At 45.5% G+C, this 14,829-nt stretch overlaps 1 pseudogene; it reads right to left on the bottom strand.

Moving 5' to 3' along the window:
- Nucleotides 1–3,047: 3,047 nt before the first annotated feature.
- Nucleotides 3,048–14,412, bottom strand: LOC118713795 (annotated as a pseudogene).
- Nucleotides 14,413–14,829: the final 417 nt, after the last annotated feature.

Below are 14,829 nucleotides of genomic sequence, written 5' to 3'. Positions count from 1 at the left end.
AATTTACTTAAAGTTTTATTTATTTTTAGTTTTCATTTTGAATTAATTTTAGATTTAAGAAAAGTCGTACAATGATAGTACAAAGACTTCTCATACACCCCTCACCAGATTCCCCCAAATGGTAACATCTCATATAACCTAGAGTAACTTGACCTCAACCAGGAAATTAGCATGGAGACAATGCTATTGTCTAATGTGTAGGCTTAATGAGTTGCCTTTGATTGTCCTGTCTGCTTGGGCTCTTTTCATTTGGAACAACTCAGTTTTAACTGGCCCTTCATGACCTTTCCACTTTTGGAAAGTCCTTCCTAGTTTATCTTCTAGATGTGATGTTTCCTTCTGATTTTAAGACAGGCTGTGCTTTTTTTTTCCCCTCACTGGAGGATATTTTTCTCCCACTGATTTTTAGAGAGACTAGAAAGGAGGGGGAGAGACAGAGACAGCTTCCCAGTTTGGAAGTTTAACTTTTAAGCTGCCTTTAAACTTCCAAATTGGGAGAGACAGAGAAAGAGAAACGTTGATATAAGAAAGACACATAGATTAGTTGTCCCCCCCACAGGCCCCCCCCTCCCCCCACCGCCCCAACACGCCCTGACAGGGGCCAGGGATTGAGTTTGCAACCAAGATACATCCCCTTAACTGGAATAAATTCTGACATCCTTCAGTCTGCACGCTGATGGTCTAACCACTGAACAAACCAGCTAGGGTCAGGTTATACATTTTTTGGCAAGCCTACAGCAGAAGTGATACTGTGGCCTTATCAGAGCCTCATGCTGGGTGGCATGCAATCTGTCTCTGTCTTAACAGTGACGTTAACCATGATCCCTTGTTTAAGGGGTGGGACTGCCAGGCTTCTCCACCATAAAGTTACTACTTTCACGTTTGTAATAAATAAGTATTTTATAAGGAGATACTTCATAAATATGCTGTTTCCCTACTGATTTAAGGACTCATCAATGATTGTGCCTAAAATAATCATTACTGGGGAGTTTAATTCATGTATAAATATAAAGATAATATAATTATAAAGCAAAAATGAAAGAGCCTTATAGGCACATGGGCAGAATTGAATTGAAGCATCCATCTTGTATGAAAACTGCTGTTTGAAAATTTTAACCCTGCTATTTGGCTTCTGTGGATTTAACCTTCCCCAGACAAGGTCATCAGTGCTGGCGCCAGGCCAGGCCTCTGGTTGAGGTCTCAAGGCCCAAGTACACACTGGCTTTTTAAGAGCTTGCAAAAGGGGCCGGAAACACTCCATATTTGGGAGATTAAGAGGGTAGGATCATATAAATAGGGAAAATTCCTGCATATTGGGGCCCAGAATTTGAGAGACATTTTCCTCTGGACCTGCACATAATAAATGTAACTGCTTCTCTCTAAGTATTGCTTTATTCTTCTTCGGTTTTCTGTAACAGGATCATTTTTTAAAATATGTTTTTATTTATTTCAAAGAGAGGAAGGGGAAGGGATAGAGACTAGAAACATCAATGAGAGAGAAACATTGTTGATCAGTTGCCTCCTGCATGCTCCCTATTGGGGATCGAGCCTGCAATGGAACAAGTGCCCTGAATGGGAATTGAACCGTGACCTTTTGGCTCATAGCACAAGGCTCAGTCACTGAGCCACACTGGCCAGGCTCACCTCTTACCCCCGGAGCTCTGTTGGCTCGGTTGTCTTCATAGTTTTGTCTCATTTGGTGTAGCTTAGCCAGTTACATGCGTGGAATGTTGAAGGTCACATCTGCACCGCTATGCTTACCACCAGGAGTAGTGATATTTCAACCTGTGCTTCATCCTTTCATCTGATTCATTTTTGTCTTTCAGAGCAAACAGTCCCTTTGGAGCTCAGAACTGCCCTCTAAATTGGATCTGAACTTCAGCTCCGTCTCCCTCTATTTGGGCTGAAGATATGTGGCACGTCTCGTGTGCCCCAGCGATTCTAATTTCTACTCAGGGCCGGCCTTTCCTTGGTGAATGATTCAGCATTTTACCACCTGACATTTTAAGAGAACCACTTTGCTGTTAAACTGAAGCCGTATATTAAAGTTAAACCCCGAAGCAAGCACGGGTTCAACGGAGGTTAGACAAAGATAAGACCATTTGTCACACCTACCAGCCTGCGAAGTGCACAGCAGAAATGAAATAAGATTCCAGAGCCGGAGAGCCGGCTAGGCCTTTGCCTACAAATTCCAATGGACAGAAACTGCCCTTGGAGGCGGCTGTGGCTCCGGCCTCCGTGGACCCGCTCTCGCTGATCATAGACTCTGTGGAGGGTCCCGCGGCCTGAGTCAGGACAGCTACATAAAGGCCGCTGAGAAGTTAAACTTCCAAACTGGGAAGCTGTACATTGGTGAGCTGCTATTGATTTCTGTCTTGTACCACAGGAGAACTGATGAAGTGGAAGAGAAAGCCTTCCCGTCCAAGTGTCAGCGGGCGGACTGTCCAGGCGATTGTGCTGCTCTCATCGTTTACTTCAATTGGCACAGAGGTGCTGATGCCTCCCCTGCCCACAGGGTGCCTCCCGGGAGGGGTGGCAGAGGAAGCAGCCAGAATTTTAGTGTAAACCTTTCTGTCTGTGATCGACCTACACAAAAGGAGTGGCCCAGCTGCTTTTCTGTTAGCCTGGCTAGGGCTTCCTTGTGCTGAGGACGGAGGAGGAAGAGGTGCCAGCCCAAGAGAGGGGGGAAGAGAGGGCAGGGGAAGGGAAGGCAGCCCTGTCTGTCTCTATCCCTTTCCAACATCTTCCCATCTGAATCCTGAGACTTCCAGGCCTGCGATTCCTCCAGAGAGGCCCAGCATGCCTAGAGATTGGGCAGCACCTCTCTCTGCTTGGCCCTTACCAAGCAGTCTTTTTTTTTTTTTTTTTTTTTAATAAATTTTATTGATTTTACACAGAGAAGAATTGAGAGGGATAGAGAGTTAGAAACATCGATGAGAGAGAAACATCGACCAGCTGCCCCCTGCACCCCCCCACTGGGGATGTGCCAGCAACCAATGTACATGCTCTTGACCGCAATCGAACCCGGGACCCTTCAGTCCCCAGGCCGACGCTCTTCCACTGAGCCAAACCGGCTTTGGAACCAAGCAGTCTTAAAGCCAACACCACCCAAAACCCTTGGGGTCCTCTCTTCCACAGGCTTCCATAGCACTCCACTCTGACCTAAAATCTACACCATTCATTCATCAGTCATTTATTCTAAGCCAGGCTAGGGGTTGTGGCTAAGTACTGGATATATAAAAATAAATTAAACACACTTCTTAACCTCAAGGAGTTCCTGGTTTAGTGGGGAGATGAGTTTTTGAGTAGATAGGCACAATGCACTAGTAAGATAGCATTTACTAGATGCCACACAGCTTTCTAAATACTTTTCACGCTCCACTCATTTAACCCTCACAACAACTCTACAAAGTAGGTGCTGTTGTGTTCAGAGGTGAAACACAGAGAGGTCAAGTAATTTACCTAAGGTCACACAGCTAAAATGTGGTCATACAGCTACTAGAGGAGCCGGCTCCAGAGGTAGGGCTGTGACCAGTATTTTTATAACCTCTCAGTGAATCAAGATGGTAGTGGGCCCCCTAGTGTTATGGGCACACATGGCAGGGCCTGGTGGAGGTGGCAGGGGTGAGGAGGGTGGCAGAGGGCTTGGCTCAGTGATCTGGACTGTGGTTTGTTCCCTCTCTCCTTATTTTCTGCCTTCAGTATTTACCAGGCATGTACTGTATGTTAGGCATGCTGCTGGCACAGAGGATACAAGGATGGGCTCAGTCGAGCCTGGGAGGTGCTAGCACAGACCTGCTGGCACAGAGCATGGTCCGCACGGACACGAGGCTGCTGTGGGAGCACTGGTGGGAGGCTTCACGGGGGCAAGGAGAGGAAGGGTGTCTCTGGTGTGAGCTGCCCTCTGACATTGGAGTATGAGTATCAAACAACAAAAATCAGCTCTATCTCTGAGTCCTGCTAGCCACGGTAGATGGGTAGTCTAAACAACAGTCATTATTTGGGACAAGCCTCCTCTCCCTACAGCCTCCCAGGAACTCCAGAACCTATGTGGGTCTTGGTCTGTGGTTTTCGTTCCACAGGGAGCTGGCGCTGCTGTCACAAGCTGGTCTCCACCATCCTTCAGGCTCCAGAACCAGTCTTTCTCAGCTTCTTGTCTGTGGGGGGCTGTTTCTCTGTTTTCCGTGTCCATCACGGAAAATGATAGGTTTCTGAGTGGAGGAGCTGGGGATTAAGAAATATTGAAAAAAGAAAGAGACAAGGAGGCAGAAATAGATTCATCAAGCTGGGCGCTAGGTGGGCGCCATCTCTCTGATGGAGAGGCAGCAAGGTGACTGAGCCACGCAACAGGTTTATTTATAGGGCCAAAGGAGCTTATTTGCCTACTTAACTAGGCCCTAGCATTACTGGATTTACATAGTTAGACCTGCCTCTGCTGACTCCTGGACAAAGGTACTCTGCCAGTGCCTCGGGCTCAGCTAACAATTTAAAGAATGTCCATGTGCCTTCTCAGGCGGCCCTCTACACTTGTTCAGGCCAGCCTGTCCCCAACATGATGAGCAGCTTTGCAACTAGCACCACACCACACCATAGCTACCAAGGCCAGGGCTTGGTGCTTCATTTTCCCTGGCACCACACTGCCATACACCTGCAAAAGCAGCCCTTACCCACAGGCTGCATTTGAGCCAACCTCTTTTTTCTCCTTCTTTGAGCTGAAATGGAAAACCATGTTGACTGCCTCTGGGTAATAGCAGGGCCTAGAATTTGAGAACAATGGCTTAGCTCTCGCAAAGGAGAGAGATTCTCCCATTTCTTTCCAGTGACTCAGGAGAAGCATGGCTGTTACCATTTCCAGTAATGGTAACAAGAGCATTGCAGGCAGAGCAGACAGTGTGAGAAAGACACAGAGGGGTCCCGGTGTTGGGGGCTGTGGAGAGGCTACACCACAGAGTAGGATGTCAATGGGAGATCAGGCCGGAGAGGGCGGTTGGGCCAGTGGTGAAGGGCCTCGAAGGCCCAGCGAGTAGGACACATAAAAATCTAGCTGTCGCCTGACGCAGAGTAGTGACATGACCAGATCTGGAGTTTAGAAAGATCATAGAAACTGTGTGTGTGTGTGTGTGTGTGTGTCTGTGTGTACGCACGCGCGTGCGCATATGTGTATGCCTGCGCACCTGCAACAAAAGGCCACTAAAAACAACTTAACCTACTGCACCCTCCTCCCCACCTGGGTGGGCCTGGGCCTGGTGCTGCCCTGTTTCCTGGCAGGGTGATGTGCCCTGTGGGGTGATAGAACTCATAGGCACATGGCTAGATGCTTGTCCTGCTTTACCTTGGCTCTCAATCCAAGCAAGGTAAAGGGCAGGGCAGGGAGAGGGTAGCCCATGTCCCATGGGATAGGTGTGTAACAAACACTAGTCAGAGCAGTGACAACATTAATTTGGTATCCTTGTCCTTGGGAAATAAAAAAGAACAGGTCTTAGAAGATTGTTCTGCCCAGAGGTGAGTAGGAGGTTAGACAAAGGCTGTTCCTTTCCCCTTGTTCCCTGCCAGATCCCGTTCCAGGATCTGGAGCTTCCTCTCTGGGCCAAGAAGACGCCTGCCTCCCCCTGGTCCTCCAGTGACTCCAACGCCACAGGGACTGCCAGTAACACTGGCGTCAGAACACCCAGAGCCAGGTAATGAGATGAGAGGGAAAAGTGCCCAGCCGAGACATTAAGCGGGATTTATTTCCATCCTCTCAGGCTCCCTATTGTACGGCACACACCTCCGCCCTGCAAACGCTCTGTATTTTAGGCTACCGCTCCGGGGCTCTCAGGGCGGGCTGAGAAATAATGGCTGTCACTGCATCGATGCGCTCTTTCCAAATGCAGCAAACAGGAAGGTGACCTGCCGACTCTGTGGAAGGCAATAAACCACACATTCAATTAGAATGACATACATTTAATCACAATTGTCTAATGGTATTTGAGATTTCTTATTTAATCAGCAATGAGACGACCTAGCAATTAATGTTGCTGAAATCGTGGCCCTCCTTACCAGGGCCGTGTTGATTTTAAACTAATCTTCCCATTTTATATCCTCTTTTTATTTCTGGAGTTAATAAAATGCTCTAATGAGTTGTATTAAAACATCAATTTTTTCTTTTGTTTCACCCACAAGTTGATCACGGCTTTTAATAAAAATACTGAGTTTGCAGGGGGGGTTTTGGACGTTGGGGTTTGTCTGGAGGGAGAAGCCCAGATGGGAGACAGCTGGCTCGTTTCCCTCCAACTGCCCTAGCAGCGTTGGCTGTCCAGAGAGGTTTGAGGACAGTAGCAGCTTCAAGGAGATGTCACCTGTGTGTTGCACAGGCCCCGTGCTCAGCAAGGCCCTGTGTTCAGATTAATGCTTTACTCTCACTTCCTGTTTTATTTCTCTATTTAAAAACAGAGAAAGAGAGTAAGATGAAAAGAGCCATAGACAGAGACACAAAGACAGAGAAATAATGCCTAAAGTAGTTGGAAATCTAAAGCTGGAGAAGAGGGCATTGAGTGAGCCTCTGTCTCCGAAAGATCAAGCATTGTCTCCATAATCAAGAGCATTTAGTTCAGATACTGGGAAGACAACCGAAAAAGTCATGATAGTATTTTTCTTTTCACATTCTACGTGACTTCCTTTATATGGAGTACCAGGAAAAGCAAATCAGTCAGTGATGCTAGTTGTCAAGGTAGTAGTTACCTGAGGGGTGGGGCACTGACTGGGACAGACACACAGGAACACCATAGTCTGTTTCTTGATTTGTGTGGTGTTCACCTGGAGTGAACATCAAGCTTATACCTTAATTATTAAACTAGTAAATATTTTTATCTAAACCTATAGTCATGTGATTCAGTGAGCTGCTCTGGGGGAGAAGGAATAGAGCTTTTTGATATGAGCAGTTTCGGGGTATTGGGGTCCTGGTCAAATTCCCCTTAAAAAAAGTCCGGGCCCCTAAGAATACTTTGTGCCCTTAAGTAAGACCGGGGGACTAAGCTGCCTCTCAGGGGATTGGATCCAGAGATCTCCAGGCCTATCCCCTCCATTATGCCTCCTTTGAGAAGGGTGGCATTTTCTTCTGTCCCAGACAGGGATTTTCAGGCCCCTCTACTCTCACTGTCCAGAAAGTCTCCATATCTTTTGAAAAAAAGACCTCACGTTTTCATTTTGCACTAAGTCCTACAGATTATGTAGCTGGTGCTGTTTGAGGATATGTTAGCACTGGCCACTCTGAGTTAGTACTGTGGACTCTGAGCTAAGGAGGGCAGTGTGTGGAGTGGGCAAGAAGTGGTTGGGGTGGAAGAAGGTGAGATATAGTCAGTCTTTGGGTTTTCCAATGGCTTTTTATATCCCTGAAGCTCCCTTCTTTTCCTGTCCTAAAGCCCAGGCTATAGGAATAGCAAATAAAAACAGATGTCAGTGAAAGGGAGCATGAATAGAAATTATTTTTTTTTTTAAGGGAGAGATATTTATCTCCCCTGAAATTCATTTTAAAAATTATAATGATGTCTAAAATTTATAGAGTACCTACCATGACCCAGGAACTGTCTAAAGAAGTGTTCAAAGCACTTTACATATGTTCGATAATTTAATATTCACAACAACCCTATGGAATGAGTACTATGATTAACCCTAGTTTGGAAACCAAGGTGAGAAGGTTCAGCAAATGCATTGTTCCAAATCTTCCTTTTTTCCACCTCACTGTATATCTCGGAGATAATTGCATAGCATCTATAGATCTCTCTCATCGAAAATTGTAGAAGGATAAGTGGTGGCCCATGTGCAATAGGACAAAGAGGATGGAGAAAGCTAAACCAATTGAGTAGCTTGTTCAATAATTCTGATTATTTGTATGCATTCATTCATCAAATATTTATTTAAGCTTTTGCTGGGCTCTGTGATATCAAATCACATAAGAAATGGTCCTTGCCTTCAAAGAGCTCAAGGGAGCTAAGACAGGTAAACAAATAAATAATAATGCAATGTGCCAAAATGTTGTAACTGGAGAGGAGTGACGAGTGTCTGGACTGGGAAAGCTCCCTGAGATAAAAAATGAGATGGCTTGAACACTTTTTCTTTGGAAAAATGACAGCAGGTATAGTCTGATAAAGGGCAGCTGCAGGTCCTCCTGACAGTGTGACTCACACATTTTTCATTTGTCCTGTACCCTCTCATCTACTCGGTCTCCCCCACCCCAGCCCCATTCACACGGGGACAAGGCCAAGGAGAGGCTTATGATGGAATGAATTGTGGTTTCTCACCTTAGCATCTCTAACTCCTGCCTGGCTGTAGCACAAATGGTAAGCAAATTCTTGATTATGCACGAAGATGAGCTTCTGATTCATTTTTGATGTTCAATGTTATGAGGCAAACTCCCTGGCCATCTGTTCAAAGGAGGAATGTGTTTACATATTTGGATTATTTTATTTTTATCTTAATCAAGTGGCAACTTTCCATCTTGATGCATCTTAACCTGAGCAGTTGTGGTTGGAAAGCAGTGGGCTTGAACAGACTGATGAGCGAGGGGGGGAAGGATATGCCACCTGGTGCAAAGCTGGTGTCAGATGCAGGAGTAGAATCTCCTGTGCACGGCCATCTCAACTCTCTAATTAGGAGAGAAATTGCAAGCCCTCCAGTGGGCACCAAAATGCTTAGAGCACCACCCAGTAGGGGCTCATTACACAAATGGGGCCAAAGACCAAACCATCAGGATCTGTTGGTTCCAGACTTGGGGAGTCTGGGCTGGGGGTGAGGGTCATGAACAGCCTCTTGAATGGCTAAAGGAAAGGTAGCTGCAGCTTTCTTGTTAGAAGCAGCCAAACTCTCTAGTCTGTTTACTGACAGGAGATTTAAGTTTTTTCCAGCTATTGGTATTTGATGGAAATGTGCAACTATGTTCCAGGAGCTGGCTCTAAGGCCTCTCAGAATTAGTGAGACGGATTAGAGAGAAATGATCTAGCTATTCATCTTAGTTTGGGTCTTCCTGAAAGAGGAGCCTGAAACAAAGATTGGAGAGCAGTTAGTTTATCTGCAGGTTATCCAAGGAAAAGGAGACAGGGAAGGAGGAAAAGTGAATAGGGAGCTGGTTGCCACAGTGGGCAACGGAGCCCCAACCTGATGAGGCCCTCTCAGAATTGTCCTCTGGCCAGGAGGCTGGAGTGTTTATTCACTGACTTCTCACCATGTTGGTTGAGGGTTACCCTCAGGGGTGTTAATCCCTTACCTTCAGACTGCTCTTAACAACTGGGATCTAGGAAAAAAAAAAAAGCCCCCAGGTAGACAAGCAGAGAGACAAAGAGGGTGCTCAGTTTGTTTCCATGGACCACACATGGGAACCGTCTATCCCAGCCACAGCTGAAACCCAGGGGGGCTGGAGGAAAGAGGTTTGGGGCACAGACAGCGTTCCCATAGCCCCTGGAGGAAGGAAGTGGGGAGGGAAGAAGAAATAGCACGTACTCATCGAAAGTGACCAGTGTGTGAGTTTTGTGGGCATGGCAGACACCAACCTCAGTCCCCAAGCTCAGATGGGTAAGAAATCTTAAATCTTTTTTTTAACCAATCAAATTGGTAAGGATGTTTAAAAATGGAACTAGTAATTCTGGGCAGCCTATGGTGAGACAGCCACCTACATAAAGTATTGATGAAAGTGCAAATCAGTACAACCTTTTTGAAAAGCAATGTACAAAATTATTAAGAGCATTTAAAATGCCTTGAGAACCATTCTGTGGATATAATCAAGTATAGAGGCTCAGAAAAGGCCTCTTCAAAAAGTGCCATTTTGGCATGTGGATTATTTTGAGCTGAAGACAAGCAAGACCCTGCTGGCTCATAAGAATCTTTTACCTCTCCCTTAAAGAATTTAAACGAGGGGCCTTGCCCATTATAAGAAACTAGAGGCTTGGTGCACAACATTTGTGCACTGGGAGTTGGGGGGGGGGATCCCCTCAGCCTGGCTTGCACTCTCTCGAAGTCCAGAACCCCTGGGGAATGGGCCTAAGTCAGCAGGTGGACATCGCCAGGGTCCTTAGTGCTGCCTCAGAGATGGGAGAGGCTCATGCTACTGCTGTTGCGCTTGCCAGCCATGAGCTCAGCTTCTAGTTAAACGGTGCCCCCAATCCCTGTGGGAGCACACTGACCACCAGGGGCAGCTCCAACATTGAACATCTGCCCCCTGGTGGTCAGTGCACATCATAGTGACCGGTCATTCTGCCATGCAGTTTATTTGCATATTAGCCTTTTATTATATAGGATTAGAGGCCCAATGCATGAAATTCGTGTAAAGCCCCGCCCACTGCAGTTTTGTCTGGAAGGAAGGATGTCTGGAAGGACATTCAGTCTAATTAGCACATTATGTTCTATTATTATAGACTAGAGGCCAGTTGCAGGAAGATTCCTGCAATAGGAATTCCTGCTGCAGTCACTGCCTTGCCTGCTTCCCTCTCTTCTCCCTGGCCCCACCTGCTTGCTTCTCTGCAGCTTCACTCCCTTCTGCAGCACTTGGCTTCTTTCTATGCTGTCTTCAGTCTTCACTCTAGCCTGGATAAGCAAATTAACCCATCTTGCTTGGGTTAATTTGCATATTCACCCTGATTGACTTGTGGGCGTGGCTTGTGGGTGTAGGGAAGCTACGATCAATTTGCACGTTTCTCTTTTATTAGGTAGGATACCCTTTTTTGACCTATCTACATGGCAAGAAAAATTACTAATGACTGAAAATCTGCTTTTTTTATTTTTTATTTTTTTTATTGTCCTGAAATGAATTTCCTTCCCTCTTAAGGCCCAAGGCACCTTACTTCATTCTTTAGCTCAGAACGTCATATATTTTATTTTTCCTTTCTGTCTTTGAACCTCTCATATAGGTGGGGTCTGTGACTCTCTCATATATATAGTATTCCCATGCATATGTATGTAATTAAATTTGGTCATTTCTCTAAAAAATATCTTAAATTTGTACTTGCTTATAAATTAAGCTAATTCTGGCTCTATGTTCCCACTGGGCTGTACTGGTGGGACATTTAATCTCACATTAGGAACCTCCTCCCCAGGCCCGGGCTGGTTTAGGTTTCTGTGAGCCACGGGTGGCCTCTGGGCCGGAAGCTTTGGCTTGTGCATGTTGCTATAGAGAACAGATGGTGATGCTTACTTTGTGCGTAGGGTTTGTTGTTATTTTTCAAATTTTATTTTGTTTGTTTGTTTTTGGTGGTGGTAACTTTTCTAGTTAACTAGTCAGGTTGAGCGAGCTGAGCATGTTCTCTTTCTCTTTTGCAAGCTGCTTTATTTTGCAACTTTGGAGGCCTCCTAGGAATTACCGTGCACAGAGAGTGACTCTGTAAGAAGATGTAACAGGTTTTGTGAGCAGTTACTGTCTCACAGTCCTTCTACCAGTAACTTGATCTAAGAGCTTGTCTCTGCGCCCATCGCCCTGTGACACGGTGGCCTCTGTGTGTGAGGTACAGCATGAGGCCTGACCTAGACACTGGCAGTCTAGACACATGCACTGTTAGTCTTCTCATGAACCAGAGCACGTTCTGTTTATTTTTTTGACTGCTGCAAAAAGACCTTTTAAAATAAAATAAATTACATTAAAAAGCCGTCATCCAGTAAGCTTGAATTTTTCTGATGTATAGTTATATGAGTTTTAACACCTAGGTAAATTTGTGGAACCACTGCCAACACATATCAGGACCCAGAACTAGTCCATCACTTCAAAAAGCTCCCTCGTCTCCCCCTTAATAATCATATCCTCTCCCTGCCTGTAATCCATGGCAACCACTGACCCATTCATTACCACTATAGTTTTGTCTTTTTGAGAAAAGATCTTTGTGTTTGAAGCATCTATACCAATAAAAGGGTAATATGCTAATTAGACCAGAAGACCTTCTGGATGTCCTTCCGGACAAAGACATGGTGGTGGGGCTGAGGAAGAGGTGGTTAGGGGTGATCAGGTTGGCAGGGGAAGGCAGTTGGGACCCATCAGGCTGGCGGGGGGAGGGGAACTGGGGGGCAAGAGGCTGGCAGGAAGTGCAGTTGGGGGTGAGCAGGCTGGTGGGGGAGGCATTTGGGGGTGAACAGGCCAGCACACAGAGTAGATAGGGGCAATCAGGTAAGCAGGCAGGTGAGTGGTTAGGAGCCAGTGGTCCCAGATTATGAGAGGGATGTCCCAGATTGGAGAGGGTGCAGGCTGGGCTGGGGGACACCCCCGCCCCCCTTGTACAAATTTTGTGCACTGAGCCACTAGTTGGAAATAAAATTCCATATTTAAAGTGGTTCTGGTTTGTTGAAGCAAGGATGAGACAACACCTGCACAATCACATGTATCTGATGAAGACACATTCAGAAAGACACCACAGGAGAAGGCAACCAATGTGCCATCCTGTCAGCCTTCCAGTATTTCAGAGCATCCAGTTCCACCTTCTCTCTCTCTCTCTCTCTCTCTCTCTCTCTCTCTCTCTCTCTCTCTCTCAAATTTAATGTATTTTAATAGCAAACTTACAGGAACAGCACAGAAGTCAGACAACATTGAAAGCATGTACCTGCATGTAGGACAACTAAGTTGTGAATGGATGAAATCTACTGTTTGATAAAAATGTTATAAATACCATTTAGTTGCCATCAATAAGAAATATACTTTTATAAAAAAAATCCAAATGCTGGCATTGTTCAGAAAAAGTTAACAGCTTTATTTATATTGCAATAAAGTGGGACTGCTGAAACTTGTTCACTGGAACATTTGACTTGCATAATGCTTTATGTCCCCACATTTATATTAAAAACATAAATGAAAATGGAAAAACTGCCAATACTTGATTTCTGTCCCCTATTTTCAACTTGCAATCATATACTTAGGTACCTTTTGACCCCATGGGGGAAAAATATCTGACATCCAAAACTACCAATAACAGGGAGAAGAGAATTTTTAAAAAGAAGAATGAAACGTTTCCCATCACAGTGGATTCTTAAGCACATTCTCTACACATGCGGCGTGCTAGCCGGATGCCTCCTGGCGTAACTGTTAAATGCTGGCATGGAGAGTGCACAGCTGGTGACTTCAAAAAGGCCAACCAGACAGGCCTCCCTTGCTTCCTGCGAAGCACTTTGGAAGCGCAGATCTATTTTAAAGTCCTGAGAAATTTCTTGCACCAGACACTGGAAGGGAAGTTTGCGAATCAGAAGTTCAGTGGATTCTGATAAGGTCTAATTTCACGAAGTACCACGGTACCAGGCCTGTAACGACGAGGTTTCCTCACCCCTCCAGTAGAGGGCGCACTCTTTCGGATGGCTTTGACAGCCAGTTGCTTTCTTGGTGCTTTACCACAGGTGGATGTGCAGGCAGTCTGCTTTGTAGGAGCCGTGGTATAGAGGCCTCTTTGCTCACCCCCTTCTCCTTCGGCTGGAGCTCAGCAAGCTGGAGGCGGTGCAGGGTTAGAGAGCGATGGCAGCTGCGAACGCCTCCACCTTCTTTCTCTTAAGCTAATTCTTCTTGGGACTATGTAAGATGACATCTTTTTCTCAACACCAATGTGAAATCTCAGCAGCAAAGCACTCATTTTGAATGTTGTAATCAGACATTGGCACATCTATCTTCTAGGTGCTTTTCCAGCAAAATCTTTTCCTGCTGATTGGAAGGAATCTTGCCTTTCACAGTTTTTATTGTATCCATGGGTTCAACGATGGTCTTTCCCACCAGGCCTTTCATGAAAATCTGCATTTTAAAAGCGGGTTTACCTTAGATAGCAAATATGGAAGGGCCAGTTCTCATTAAAAGGTGCTCCAATTTAGCTTAGGCTGGGCTCTGGGGGGAAAAGAAATAAGGAGTCCAGTATCTCAATCAGGTCTGATCTAAAGACTCAGAGGAGCACTGGTTACTACGACTGGACCATCCTGATCTTGGGCTGTTAAAGGAATTAATTGAAGCTGTTCTGAAATGAAGCAGAAGACTCCGAAAGAGCCTCTTCTTGCCTACTTCCCACAGACTCTGCCAGTGATCCCAGGGATGGGATGGAGGAAAAGGGAGTGGAGTCTCTAGGACATTTCCAGGAATAGAGATTTTTCTGTGGAAATAGAGAAGGAGGCACTTAACCCATCACTGGAACCCTGTATGGGCTTATTCTCCGTCCCAGGCAGCATGAAAATGCTGAGCTGTTTCAGGACCCTATAAAGATTTCCACAGACATATCTGATAAAGGTCTAGGACTCTTTTAAGAGAGAAGAACTTAGAAGATTTTTAAAATTCTCTTTTAGCTAGGTGTAAGCTTGGCTATGAGTTATAGAAAATCCAGCACAACAGTAGCTTAAACTAATTGAGGTTTATTTCTCATGTAAATTACCGGGCTGTCCTGAACTGGTATGACAGTCCAGAGTCACCAGGTACCCAAACCCCTTACTTGGTGCCATCTATCTTCAATGTGAAGCTTCTACCTAACAGTCCAAAAATGGCCGTTTTGCTCACATCCATCTAGCAGGAAAAATGAAGGCGGAGGAGTAGACATCTTTCTCTTTAAGGCCTCTGCCCAGAAATCACACTTACCATGGCATTTACCATATCCTCTTATTTTTCTTTGGCCAGGACCTAGTCAATTGGCCATAAATGGCAAGGGAGGTTGGGAAATATAGTCTTTATATCTTATAGCCACCAGCCCAGCCAAGGACTAAGGTGAGAAAGTGTCAGTTTCTGTAACACCCTGCTAAGGTAACCTCAAAACTTCCACTGGAGAAGAGTTATAAAAAGAAAATATCCAGATGGGTGTGTACAGAAAGAGCTTGCTGCCTGGAGGTTCTCCTTCTGTTACAGGTTGTCATTCTTATTTGGCT

The sequence above is a fragment of the Pipistrellus kuhlii genome, unplaced genomic scaffold (genome assembly GCF_014108245.1).
Source record: "Pipistrellus kuhlii isolate mPipKuh1 unplaced genomic scaffold, mPipKuh1.p scaffold_m20_p_9, whole genome shotgun sequence".
In the NCBI taxonomy this organism is placed as follows: domain Eukaryota; kingdom Metazoa; phylum Chordata; class Mammalia; order Chiroptera; family Vespertilionidae; genus Pipistrellus; species Pipistrellus kuhlii.
This window is presented reverse-complemented; position numbering and strand designations above follow the sequence as displayed.